The sequence below is a fragment of the Diabrotica undecimpunctata genome, chromosome 9, assembly GCF_040954645.1.
Source record: "Diabrotica undecimpunctata isolate CICGRU chromosome 9, icDiaUnde3, whole genome shotgun sequence".
NCBI classification, from domain to species: domain Eukaryota; kingdom Metazoa; phylum Arthropoda; class Insecta; order Coleoptera; family Chrysomelidae; genus Diabrotica; species Diabrotica undecimpunctata.
In genome coordinates, this window is record NC_092811.1 from 77,087,110 (window position 1) to 77,100,660 (window position 13,551).

At 28.9% G+C, this 13,551-nt stretch overlaps 1 protein-coding gene across 4 annotated transcripts in view; it reads right to left on the minus strand.

The window, feature by feature from the left end:
* The window catches only part of LOC140450159 (uncharacterized), a 114,034-nt gene extending 101,345 nt beyond the window's left edge, over window positions 1-12,689 (minus strand). For 3 of the 4 annotated variants that reach the window (XM_072543609.1, XM_072543611.1, XM_072543610.1), the window contains exon 1: window positions 12,167-12,689. The gene's annotated coding sequence lies outside the window, so the exon portion shown is untranslated. The remainder of the gene's footprint in view (window positions 1-12,166) is intronic. The other variant, XM_072543608.1, reaches the window with a different exon arrangement.
* Between the last annotated feature and the right edge of the window lie 862 nt (window positions 12,690-13,551).

The following is a 13,551-nucleotide window of genomic DNA, read 5'->3' on the forward strand; positions in this document are numbered from 1 at the left end:
ATTTTTTTATACAAATTGTAACAAAAACTTTTTTCGGCGCGGACAATTTTTTTTTAGATTTTTAGATTAGTACGAACAAAAAAGTTCTTGTGTAAGTTTTCGCTAAAGTTGATAGTTTTCAAGTTATAAATATTAATTTGAAACTGAAAAAAATGCAAAATGATGATTTTTTAAAGCTCAAAAACACCAGTAAAGAATATTATTTTTAAAATTATCAAGTACCTAAATTCAAGTTCAAGCCTTTTTCTCTCAGCTCCAGTTTCTGGGATTATTTTACTTTAAAACATTTTTTTTTAATAATCGTTAATGAAGCGCGTATGGCAGGGTAGGCGCACAATTGTACAATTGTACTTATACAGATTGTTTTCACTTTAAAACAATGTTTTAAAATGAAATAAGCCCAAAATACGTATCGGGAAATGATAAAACAAGGTTTGAACTTAAATTTGGGTACTTGGTAAATTCAAAAATATTTTTAATTTAAGATATTGAGTCTTGAAAATCGTCATTTTGCATTATTTTTTTTCAGTTTTAAATTATTTCTAACCCGAAAACGATCAAGATTACAAAAACCTTACAAGAGACCTATTTTGTTCAGAATGATCCAAAAAATACAAAAAAAGATTATCTGGTCCTAAAAAACTTATTGTTACAATTTGTTAAAAAAAATGTATAAAAGATTTCAATAACTTTTCGCGTGGGCGACCTCTTGAACCTTTTTTGGGATATTAATCCAGTAAATGAACGTGAAATACGGCGAAACTGTACTATAATTTTTAGTGTCACCAACGAATTGCATGATAATTTGGTTTTACGTTGTACCTACCCTTCATTTCACGTTTGGACTTGTGTCGTTGGTTGCTTATTACTTTTTAGGGGCGAAAACTACCCCTATTAAAAAAACTGTATAATTGTAAATTTAAGCTGGTAATTGATTTAAATCATATTTTAATGAAGTTGATGAATGTCAAATAATATTAAACAACATAATTTAAGATTTTATCACCATTTAACCCTTAAATCGGAACACCTAGATTAGCTATAATTCAAACCATGTCATTGAATACCTTATCTTCACTAATTTGCATAGAAATTTGAATTTAAGCCATAGTTATCCTTCATTTCAAAGTTGGATTTGTGCCATTAGTTGCTTTTTATATTTTAGGGGTGAACACGACCCCTATTAGAAAAAAACCGTATAATTGTAAATTCAAGCAATTTGGAATTGTTTAATTATGCAGTGAAAATAAATTAAGATTTCTTTACTCTTTTAATATTTTACCACATAATTTCTACCCTTATAAAAATCACCCCTTGCGAAGAAATTCGAATAATTATAGTATTTTTTTTATTCTTCTTTTCTTCTTCTTCTTTTTATATATACATGCTGTCTGTTTTTCAATGTACCTCTAATAAGTTGTCGTTTCATCGTTTTCGTGGTCTAACTACTGATCGTCTTCCTATTGGGGAACCGTCTCTTGCCGTCTTTAGTACTCTATTTGTTGTCATTCGGCTTATATGATCGTTCCATTCTACTCTTATATTTCTTACCCAGTTTTTAATGTTCTCCACCTTGCATCTACGTCGTATATCTGTACTTCTAGCTCTGTCCCATAGTGTCTTACCATCAATTTTAAGTGTTTTCATCTCTGATATTTCTAACATCCTTTTATTCCTCTCTGTGTCAGGTTTTGTTTTTGCCGAGTATGTCATTATTGGTCTGATTACTGTTTTGTAAATTCTGCCTTTCGTTTCTTTCCCTATATTTTTATTTCTCCATATTATATCATTTAGGCAGCCTGCGGCTCTCTTTGCTCTATTCACTTGATCTTTTACTTGACTTTTTAAAGAGACGTATTAGGATGCTTGATCTCCATTCTTGAGGATGTCTGTGTTATTTTATTATTTTTTGGATTAGTGTTATTAGTTGTTTGGTCAGATCTGCTTCTCCGTACTTTAGGAGTTCGTTAGGTATTCTGTCCACTCCTAGAGATTTTATATTTTTTAATTTTCTTAATGCTTTCTTTACCTCTTCCTCCTCAATATTTATTTCTTTGTTTGTCGTGACCTCTGGTGTTGGTGGTTCATTATGGTCACCTTTAGCAAATAGGGATCGAAAGTAGTCTACCGATGTTTCCTTCTTAATGTGTTTCGTTTTTATTAGTTCATTCATCGCTTGTCTTTGTCCTCTGATCATTCTCCATATGTCTTTTTGTGTTCCGTAGAAATCGTGTTTCATCTGTTTTGAGAAGCTCTGACTGTGTTTCCTTTTTATTTGTCTAACTTAAGTATTCGTTTTATTTTTGATTCGTTTATAGTGGTTGTATGTCTGTTGGTCTTATTGTATTCTGTATTGTAAAAAGGCTTTTTTCTTTTCTTTTTGTCATTTTGTCTTCACTTCCTCTCTAAACCATGGTGTTTTTTTAATATGTTAGTGTTCGTTACTTTCCTCTCTCCAAGTGATTTTTGTTGCTGCGTTAATTATGATATTTTTGAGTTTTTCCCAGCTTTCCTCGATGTTATCGTTTTCTAATATTTCATTCCCAGCGATCTTTTCTGATATTCTTTTCCTGTATAAGTATTCCGTGGATTCCGTATTTAATCCTTCGACTTTGATTTTTGTTTGGGTTGGCGCCGCTCTCTTGGGTGGGAAGTATTTCAGGATGATTCTTATTTTTTCTTAATGATTTTTTTTTTCATTGAAACTATAAATATAATAATTTTTTAAATTATTATGTTATGAATTTATTTTATTTCAACTTCAACAAAATCAAACCTTATTAGTTTGTAAGGATGGGTGTATGCCTGTGCCTTAATAGCACGTTATGTGTATCCTACAATGCTCCAATATAAGCGTTCTGATATCTCCTAAAATATGTGATTGGTTTTTTCTCATAACTCGGTTAGGTTTTAAGCTGTAAAGTACTTAAAAACCATTTGGTATGTTTTTTAAGGGCAATAAGATCATTGAAATTAATTTTTTTTTAAACCGTAATTTTTGAGAGGGTTGCAGTTGAAAGGGCTTGAACGAGTCAATAATCATGGGTGTATGCAAAATTCAAATAGCCATATTTTGACCAATTTTTGTCTTACAGAAAAACAAATAAAACTAAAATATTAAGAAAAGTAAAATCTATATTTTTTACTGTTCAAGAATTTACGTATCATTAATGATTTTTAAGTTATTTTGAAAAAAAAAGGCATTTTTTTCAAAATTTCAAAAAAATGTCTTTTACTTTAAAACCTCTCCTTTAAATTTTTTTTATAAGCACATTAAACCGGTTAAACTTATAGATCATATAAAAATACATATAAAGTAAATTGCAAAGCGGTAACGATTAATTTTGTTTGTGGTGCTAATTAGGAGGTAATTTTTAAGATATTTTTTCTACTTTATTTTGAGCGTAACTCACTTAGTTTTGATGCTAGAAACCAAAAAAACTAAAAAAAAAAAAAACAAATATAAAGCTTTTTAAACACTTTCAAAAGTTTTGATGAGTTTTTCCCAGAAAGTGCATAATTTTTTAGTTATTTCACGTTGAAATATTCGATTTGGAATTTGAAAAATAAGAACCTACTTTTCATGAGCTATAACTCTGCTTCTACTGGGTTTACAGACTAAAGTCATAAGTAGTGCACTATTTTTATTTTGTGTAAGCTACATGTTTTCTAAAACTATGTATTTCGATAAATACTTACTTTTTTAGTTATTTGTGATGAACGGTCTCAAAATTGAACGGTGATTTTGATTTTGTAAAATAAACATTTTTACTCGCAAATAACTCAAGAATTCTCTATTTCCGGACTTCTTTAAATGTATGTTTTTTTCACATCCGCGAAGGGTTGGCTTTCACCTCCCAAGTAAAAGCAAGCCTGGACTCAAGTCAAGTTGAGGGTGAGTGAAACCTAAATCCAAATTTTCCGTCGTCTTGACGAGGAAAATTACACTGCAAAACGGTCATTTACTGGAGTATAATAATATCATAAAAGTAAGTGATTATGCAAAAAAATTTTATGGGAATATTTTTCAGAACGAACCCGAGCTTTTCGCCTTGTCTATTTGGTTGTGGAGTGTGCAGCCTAATAGTAGCCATTGGCTAGTGAGGTCATTGCTAGTACTTTATCCTTATTTTTTCTTTATTGTTTGTATTTATTCTTATTGACTCTTTTCTTTGTCTTTATTTTTTTATATGTATTAAGTCTTAGTTTAATTTTACTTAGTTTATTTTTTATCTTCATATATTTCTTTCTATTGGCCCATATATTCTAAAGTTAAAGATTTAAAAAATCTTCAATCATCAAAAATCTATTAAATATTTATCAGCTGCTTAAATCCTTCGACACATCAAGCAAAGGACGCAGAGATCATGTTTTGAAATAAATAAATAAACACCTGAATGTAAATTATTGTAGAATGTTTACCTTGTACCTGCCCACTGTAGGATCCCATTACAGGTATGACTATGACGTAAGACACATTATTATGTTGGATTTATGAATCAGTGATTCTGTCAGCTGGTGCATTTAAATTACAGTATTTCGACATTGTAATACTTTTTTGTAATATGACTAAGATGGAGCAAAACTTTATTTTATAATGATAAATATTTTTTAAATAACATACTTTATTTTGGAATTTTTAAGAGAATAGATAAGTCAAAATATTTTAGTTAAGGTTAACAATCTAACAAAATTGATTAGATTAAAAGATAAACATTATGTTTAACTTTTTTTAACCTACTTTACATTTCAAGTTGTGTGTGTAAGCAAACGTATCAAAAATTTTGGTTTAAAAAACTGGCCAGCACGAATTACATAACAGTCGCAGCGGTTTTTAGATGCATTCGGGCTACGAGATTAAAGTGGGATCAATATTTTCAAAATTAAGAGAAAAATAATTGGTTTACGATTTTATTCATTGGCATTTACAAATTTGAGTTTTTCAGTTTCTATTCGGGTAAGAGTATGGAGGCAATTTAAAATGTGGAGCACATTGGACATATCCAAGAAATTTACAGATACAGAGGTAATACACTATTGGCATGTGGAAGAAGAATTATGCATAGCAGAAAAAAATATTTCAAATCTTTTCCAAAATCTCAGTAGTACCTTGACAAAGTTTTTTAAGTTTGGATTCTCCATTTGCTTCAACGTTTATAGATAAATGCTATCAAAGAAGAACAAATTAACTAGGAAAAGTCATTTACCAGAGAATAAGATTAGGATGTGTATTACTGTTACATTAAACTACATTACAGTAATGCATTGGTTAGTGATCAGTGTAGTAGTGTCTGGGGGTTCGGGAGACTAAGACCTCGGAAACCCTGAAGAAGACATCAAAGAGGATGTCGAAAGCTCGGCGCAATGATAATCGACTCGGTTCAAACGCGCAATGATAATATATATACTATGAATTGCAAATTATGACTTTTATGATGTTTTTTAAACTTTAATTTGCGTTAGGCTTAATTTTGCAAAACAAATAAATTTCTCTTAATTAATTTTTAATCTCAGGGCTATTTTTTATCGTTAATTTTTCTACGTAGCTTTAAAGTAATATCTATACTATTGTCATTGAGGAAGAAATGTACAATGGGAAAATAAATGAAAATAAATAAATTTGTGATAATAAATTGTCAAAACAATTTTTAAAAATTACTTTCAATTTATTATATCAAATAAATTTATAATTAAACCAAACATAGAACCTACGCTTTAATACGTCTAATTATACTTAAAAATTCTCTTAAATATACTTAAAAAATACACAAATTATCAATACTTATTATGACTTGTACTCAAAAAGAAGTTCTCCCAATTAAATTTTATATTTATTATGAAAGCGAATAGCTGAACAAAATGTTAAAAGATCAAATTAGTTATGATATCGTTACAGGTGTGGTTGAAAGTCCTCTTTTTATTGTATATCAGACTGACCTTTTATTTGCACAATCTTTCTATTGGCTCCTATTTTGTTCTGACTGTGCTCTGGCCATCTACTGCTCGTATTCTTGGTTGCTTCACATACCCCTGTTCTTCTCAGCTGGTGAAAGTCTCTCACACACACACTAAAGCCGCTTTAGTTTTTTCAAAACTTCTTCTGAATAAACACCTATTCCACAGGAACACACTTTCTTACTAATCGAAAGGATTTTCATTTCAACGATTAGCACTACTTATATGCTACACCTGTTTTCCTTACTACAGGACGTAAATTCTGCTTTGAACTACTACCACTTTTTTGGTTTGTTCCACAGACATATCAAACACTATATACAATTTTTATTTACAAGCAACTCTGCTTACTTATACTGCAAGCTATGGAGCAACAAAACAACCAGCTTCTTTAGAACACAGTACAATCTCCTCTATTATCGCAAAATCGGCTTGGCGTCGTTTCCTTCTACCTTCCGAATCTACCAATCAGATTCCAGCATCATACACTCCACACCTTAAATTCCAACCAATCACATTTCATACTTTCTCAGTGAACAAACTCGCTGTCGTCATGACCTTATATCATTTGGCATTTCCAATGTTATAAATATTTTTTTTTTTTTTTGTTTACAAGTCTCGATATACCAATATAACTAAACATCAAGTTTATTATCTACCCCCATCTTTTACTAAAAGCTTTCTTCTTACTTTCAAAATTCTGTGTCCAAAATATTTCTATTCTGTATTCAAAGAATTTCTATACCTGTTACTTTAACATAATTGTTTATTAAAAATCGACTATTGATATATTATCGATATCTATCTGCTTTATTATAGCTTAGAAAAACCATTACTCATTCTTATCTATTTGGTTTTTACAGAAATAATTTTCCTATTTATTTATTAAATCGAGTTTATTGGTCGATGAAATTAAATTTATATTATGATCTTTAAATATTTTAAACCAATTCAAACCAGAACAACATATATATATATATATATATATATATATATATATATATATATATAGCAGCATCTAAGTGTCTTATAAAGAAGATAAACTTACAGTCGGCATAAAATTTGCCATTGTCAATTATTTTAGTTAAATAGTAATTATTTACATTTCTGTCTGTTTAGACGTTTGGCACGTGCAATAAAAATGGCACAAATATCTAATTTTACTGTGAAATTAAAGTGTCATTTAACATTGCATTTAACAGTTGTAGTGTTAAATGTATATTTTGCTTTTGTACACAAATATGTGACGAGTACCTACAATTTTAATATAGTTTTTAAGTGTTCAACCATTAGGCCAAGAAAAGACGACTTTTGGCAAACGTTTAGTAGAAAGTAATACTGAAGAAACTTTGCCAAACATATTGTTTATTTGGATAAAACATGGATTAATGAAGAACATTTTGTAAGAAAAGTTTGGTAAGATAAAAATTGTCAATTGATCTTCATGCGTTTGAATAACGCTAGTTACCGATCAAGAATAAAGGAACCTCTGACAATAACTAAAAAAATTAAAAGGTATTAGATTGTTTAATATACAAAAAGAACTTTTACAATTATATAAATACATTCACCGAGTATTCTGCAGATGAAATAGCAAAACAACGTGGAGTTACAGAATTGGGAATATTAATTATACAACACAGGCCAATTTAAAGATAGAGGGGAAAGAATACAGTTTAATTTTCAAGAAAGAGAAATAACAGTAGAAGAAATAAAACCAGAGGAACGAAGTGGGTTTAGACCAGGCAGAGACCAGGCAGGTCGTGAGTGAATGTTTTCTGTATTAAAAAACTAACAGAAACTGGGTGTGGACGGAAACTTAATAATGTGGACTGTAATACTTATAGATTTAAAACGAACGTATGATAGCAACCAAGTTAAAAAATTATAACAAGCGATTAAATATACGAATATATCTCTCCGATATATGAGAACTCGGTGAAATGACTAAAAATACAAAAACAAGAAACGAAAAGTAAAATTAGCACAAAACCTGTCAGATAAAATTACAGTGTTAAAATGTTTAAGACAAGGTTGTTAAATCTCACCTACTTTATTTAAAACTTACATCGATAAAGCTCTAAATGAGTGGAGAAGATAATGTAGAATTATGGGCATAAAATTTTAAAACGATCACATTTATATAGTCTACTTTTGGTCAATGATCAAGTAATGGTAGTAGAAGACAGTACATAAGTAACATGTTTCAAAAACTAATAGAATATATACCAAGTTAGGACTAGAAGTAAACGTGGAAAAAATGCAATAGATAACTAGTAGTAAGTAGTAAGTGGTAAGTACTTAGGTGCCCCCATTAAATAGGATTGAAGAGATGTAAGCGACATTCAAAAGAAAATAACCATAGCAAAAACGCTGATTAGACAATTGCATCCAGTACTGTGAAACGAAAGTATCTCCAAAAATGTAAAGATATACATTTTTAGTATATTTGTTAAAACCATGACTTATGGAACTAAGGACGCTAACGAAAAGACAAAATGAAAGGATCAAAATGACGAAAATTATGTATTGTAATATATATATATATATATATATATATATATATATATATATATATATATATATATATATATATATATACTATATGTATATATATACATATGGTATATATATATATGTATATATATATATATATACATACTATATGTATATATACACGAATATAGTGATGATGATGGTATCTAATCCGATTATAACAAATCTGGAAACAATCAACATTAAATTACACTGATTTTTTTTATGTCATAAATTTCTTGTCGCCCGATTTGTTGTTAAAAACGAGTATGAATTAACTCGTTAGCTAACTACCCTTCAATTACCACATAATGAAGAGCTCGATGCTTACTAATTACAAGGCATTATCGAAAACGTTTCACAATGTTAATATGTAACTACTATTAATTGCCTCTGATTAGGAAAGTTTAAGACCAATTACCTCTATATCATAACGACTATTTTTCAAAATAATCTGCATTCTCGACGTGACGTAAATCCTGATTGGTTGTTAGTCAAATCTTTTCCATTAATCAGAGGTACTGATAGGCTTCTATCGACAATGTTATAAAATATTAATTAAAATACTAATTGTTATTAAAATTACAAGAAAATTGTACCAGTTTATGAAAAATTCAAGTAAAACTGTAAAATGCAAAAAGTGTTTTTTTAATACATGCTAATTGAAACATATTAAGCCTATAATCATGTAGTATGTTGGTTCGGTAATCTTATATTAATCGAAAATCACAACAAACAAATAGATACAAGAGATAAAACCAAGAGATAAAACTATGTCAAGAATGTGTTAAATACACAAAGATTTTTGTTATACTTTGCTTTGACATTGTCACAAATTTGAGCGCAAGATCCTCTGCATATATATATATATATATATATATATATATATATATATATATATATATATATATATATATATATATATATATATATATATATATATATATATATATATATATATATATATATATATATATATATATATATATCTATATTCATGAAAGTAGAATTTGCTATCAGAGAGAGGTCTCTGGACTTCTTGTTATTTCGTATAGATGTCGCTGCTAGCGTACCTGGCTGTTATTTTGGTTATAATGACCAAATACTAGACTGCATTTCATTTCAGTTGAACTTCCACAAGTGTTCCTGATGATGAGTTGAATAACTCGAAACACGTGTAGAGCAATGGTGGAGTTCTGATTGAAATGAAATGCAATCTTTTACTTTCATTTAAATGCCTTTCTCTACGTAAAGAGCGAAAAAGATAGTATTTTTCAAAAGTGAATCGTATATGCATGTCGAAGTAAAAGGATACTTCTAGCGTCATTAAAAGCCTCTAGTAAGAGGCTTTGAATTTGCGGTTCACCTAATTTAAATTTGCTATCAGAGAGAGGTCTCTGGACTTCTTGTTATTTCGCACATATATACATACATATATATATATATATATATATATATATATATATATATATATATAATATATGAAAATACATTTATCCATACTGGAAACATGGAAGCTTGTCTTTCCTCTCTAAAAGTCTATTTACGCTCACACTACATGACATGTTTTGGTTTTGTTGAGGACTCTTAGGTAGAGCTAGAACTGAAAAGAATCTAACGTTATCAAAAAATTAAGTTTCTGATCTGGCTCAACTATTTTCCGGTAGTATTTTTTTCACTGAATATTTTCTGAAAATTGTAATAAAAATTACATTTCGTATGTGTATTTGACATTTAGATTTGCAATTTGCATGAGTTAGAATTTGACATCATCTTGAAATAATCAAAATTAAATTATATATTTTATAATAAAACTATATATATATATATATATATATATATATATATATATATATATATATATATATATATATATAAAACTTTGTTCTTATATCTTCATTATTAAACCAATCTGTTACTACTGCCTCAATATATGCCTTAAAATATAGTATGTAACTTAATCCACTGCCTACAGCAAGTGCAAATGGAAAGACAGTAGAAAATTTGTTTTATTTGTTCAACTCTGACTTCAACCACAAGCTCTCCATATTGACAATCTTGGGCATTCTAACCAGTAGCCGTTGAAATTATTTACTCTCTTTTATGGATATTAACCACAAGTCCAGGTTTAAAATAGGTCTATTTTCGACTCTAAAATTTCCACTTCGGAAATCGTTTTCCAAATACAAATTAAACAAATTATTTTGTTTTGTTATTTGGTAATACATATTCTTCTAATAATTTAATTTTATCTGCCCCCTGGTTGAAAACATCTACGCATATTATCCATTTTAAAGTAGATGACTAAAATGTTATTGAGATACGTTTCTGGGACGAGGTTTTTATAAGAGAGTTCATTCCATTGCATGAAATTAACTTAAAAATACCTATCAGAAAAAATATGGCATGTAATTTGTCTTTAAAAAGACAACAGCTAATCATGACAGTAAAATTCTTTTGTTAGTAAATCCATCGTAAAGGAAACGTCAGAAAAAATATTTATGTAACTATCCCGACATGGCAAGTACCTATTTGGTTTTACGTTTAGTTTACTTTCAATATTAATATTTTTTGTTTGTGACTTTAAAGCATAAACGACGTATCCTCGATATATTATTGATTTTCTAATACCGGTATTTTATTTTATTGATTACTTATTTTAATATTGATATCCAGATTTGCCGAGGAATTTGCGATGTACTTAGTTGGTTTCATTTAACAAAATAAGAGGAGATTCTTTGATTTTTTTCTTTTTACCATTTATTTCATGTACCTTGCCATTGAATTCTATAATAATAATAATCTTTCCATTTTTATATAAAACTGATGATGACTTATTCTAACATTAAATGGTCGTGAAGTTTTACCTAAATATATGTGTTCGCAGTCACAAGGGATTTTATAAACACAATCATTTATTATTTCTTGTCCGTTATTAGCGTTGGATTCAGATAAAAACTAACAACCAATAAAAGAAAAATACCACAATTAGTAAATCAATAACATATCGAGAATACATCATTTATGCTTTAAAGTCATATACATATAAAATTAGACTCACATACATATAAATTATATGTTAACGTTGACAGTAAAGTAAATGGAAGACCAAATACTTACCATGTCGGGATAGCATTATGAGTTTTCTTTGGTTTTTTCACATTTTTTATAATGGAATTAATAACGAGATAATTTTAATATCGTGGTTGGGTGTGATTGTCCTTTTTAAGATAAATACTCCAGTGACAATTATAGTAATGTTACGTTAAAAATAAATGTTTTAGAGCAAACGTTTGCCCTGTATTGTGAGGGAAAATATTTTTAAAAATTGGTTTGAATGCACGCAGAAGTATACTGATCTTTAAAAAGAGCTTTTTTACTAATAAATACATTTGCGCCCGTATATATCTGTTTTTTCTTTTCCGTTTCAAAATTTAATGTAGAATCTGCTATAAATTCCTAATAATATACTATATTAAAATAATATAATATACTATATTAATAATTGACTTATGTCAATGCGACCAATTTGAAAATTATGAAAATAATAAAATAAATATTAAAGCAAATTACGCAAATAAATATATATATATATATATATATATATATATATATATATATATATATATATATATATATATATATATATATATATATAAATATAAAACAAACTTACCTCGAACAATATAACAAGAAGTATCCTGTTGAAATGTATACAAAATCCAGTATCTTCGTCACTAGGATGCCGACATGTTAGATCACTCTCACTTTCGAAATAAAAATCACAGTAATTGCCCAAATCGCGCAAAGCGACTGAACGAGTGGGTTTCAAAGTCACTCGCACACACCACACACTCACTTGTTTCTTTACCTTACAAAGTCAACTACGATTCCATTCTTCGCAGTCATCGTCATAGGCCAACTGGACTTAGACCACTAGATTCCTGCAGTGGGGAAAACTATTTCTTCAGATATTGTTTGTTTGTTATTACGTCACCGAAATCGCTGCGGAGTGAATCTTGTCCTGCTTTTATTCTTATTTTTATTTAAGCAACGATTTTTTTTGTTTTTGCTGCACAAATATGCGGTTCTTAGGAATCGTTCTTCAATGATGGAATAAAATAAAGTCGATAATAATGCTACCTGCGGTCACTTTGCAAGTAACTATTCAACCTTGGCTTACGTTGCTGCTAGCAGAGGTGGAACTCGAATAGTTTGAAAATTGCTATGCACCTTAGTTTTTTATCGTTTGAAGGCATGCGAGGAATGCCAGCTGATAAATATTATCTTCTAATCAGATTTGAATGGAATTAATCGGATGGAATGCGATAAATCTGTATTTTATCTAAAAAATACCTTGGTGTGAGCTTTATTTATGATATTTATTATTAATTGTATTACCAAAATATCAAGTATATAAATAATGTATCAGAAATATTAAAAATATATGACAATTTTTTAATTATACATTTTTTTACAGAATACTAAAAACTATAATTTCCTAAAATTATGTAAAATTCAATATGAACTGATATAATTACAAACTTCAATATTCATCATCATTAGTAGCTCGACAACCCTTTCTGGGTCCTGGCTTGTTCTAGGATTTTCCGCCATTCTGTTCTGTTCCTTGCTTTGTTTTTCCAGTTGGTAATCTTAAGTGTTTTCAGATCTTGTTCCACTTGTTCCGTGTATCTAAGAAACTTCAATATTAAAATATTTTAATACTTGTATCAATAATTACAATCCAGCCATCAGAGATTTGACCTCTAAAAATCATACGAACAAGCAGAATTTTGCCGACAATGTTAATTTTAAAACCCTAAAAAAGATGCAAAAAAGTTTAACATTTCCCCCTAAAACCCGACTTGTAAGGGGGGGATGGAAACGGAAAAAAATGATTTACCAAGAATCTGTACGTCCTAGAAAAAAATATTTTAAATAAAAAATGTAGGTGAGACAATTTTAAACAAAAATAGTTATTGGCACTTTTTCTATAGAATGAACCGTTCTCTTAGAAACAGCATTTGAAGCGACTGGTGATTTTCAATGTCGGTACTC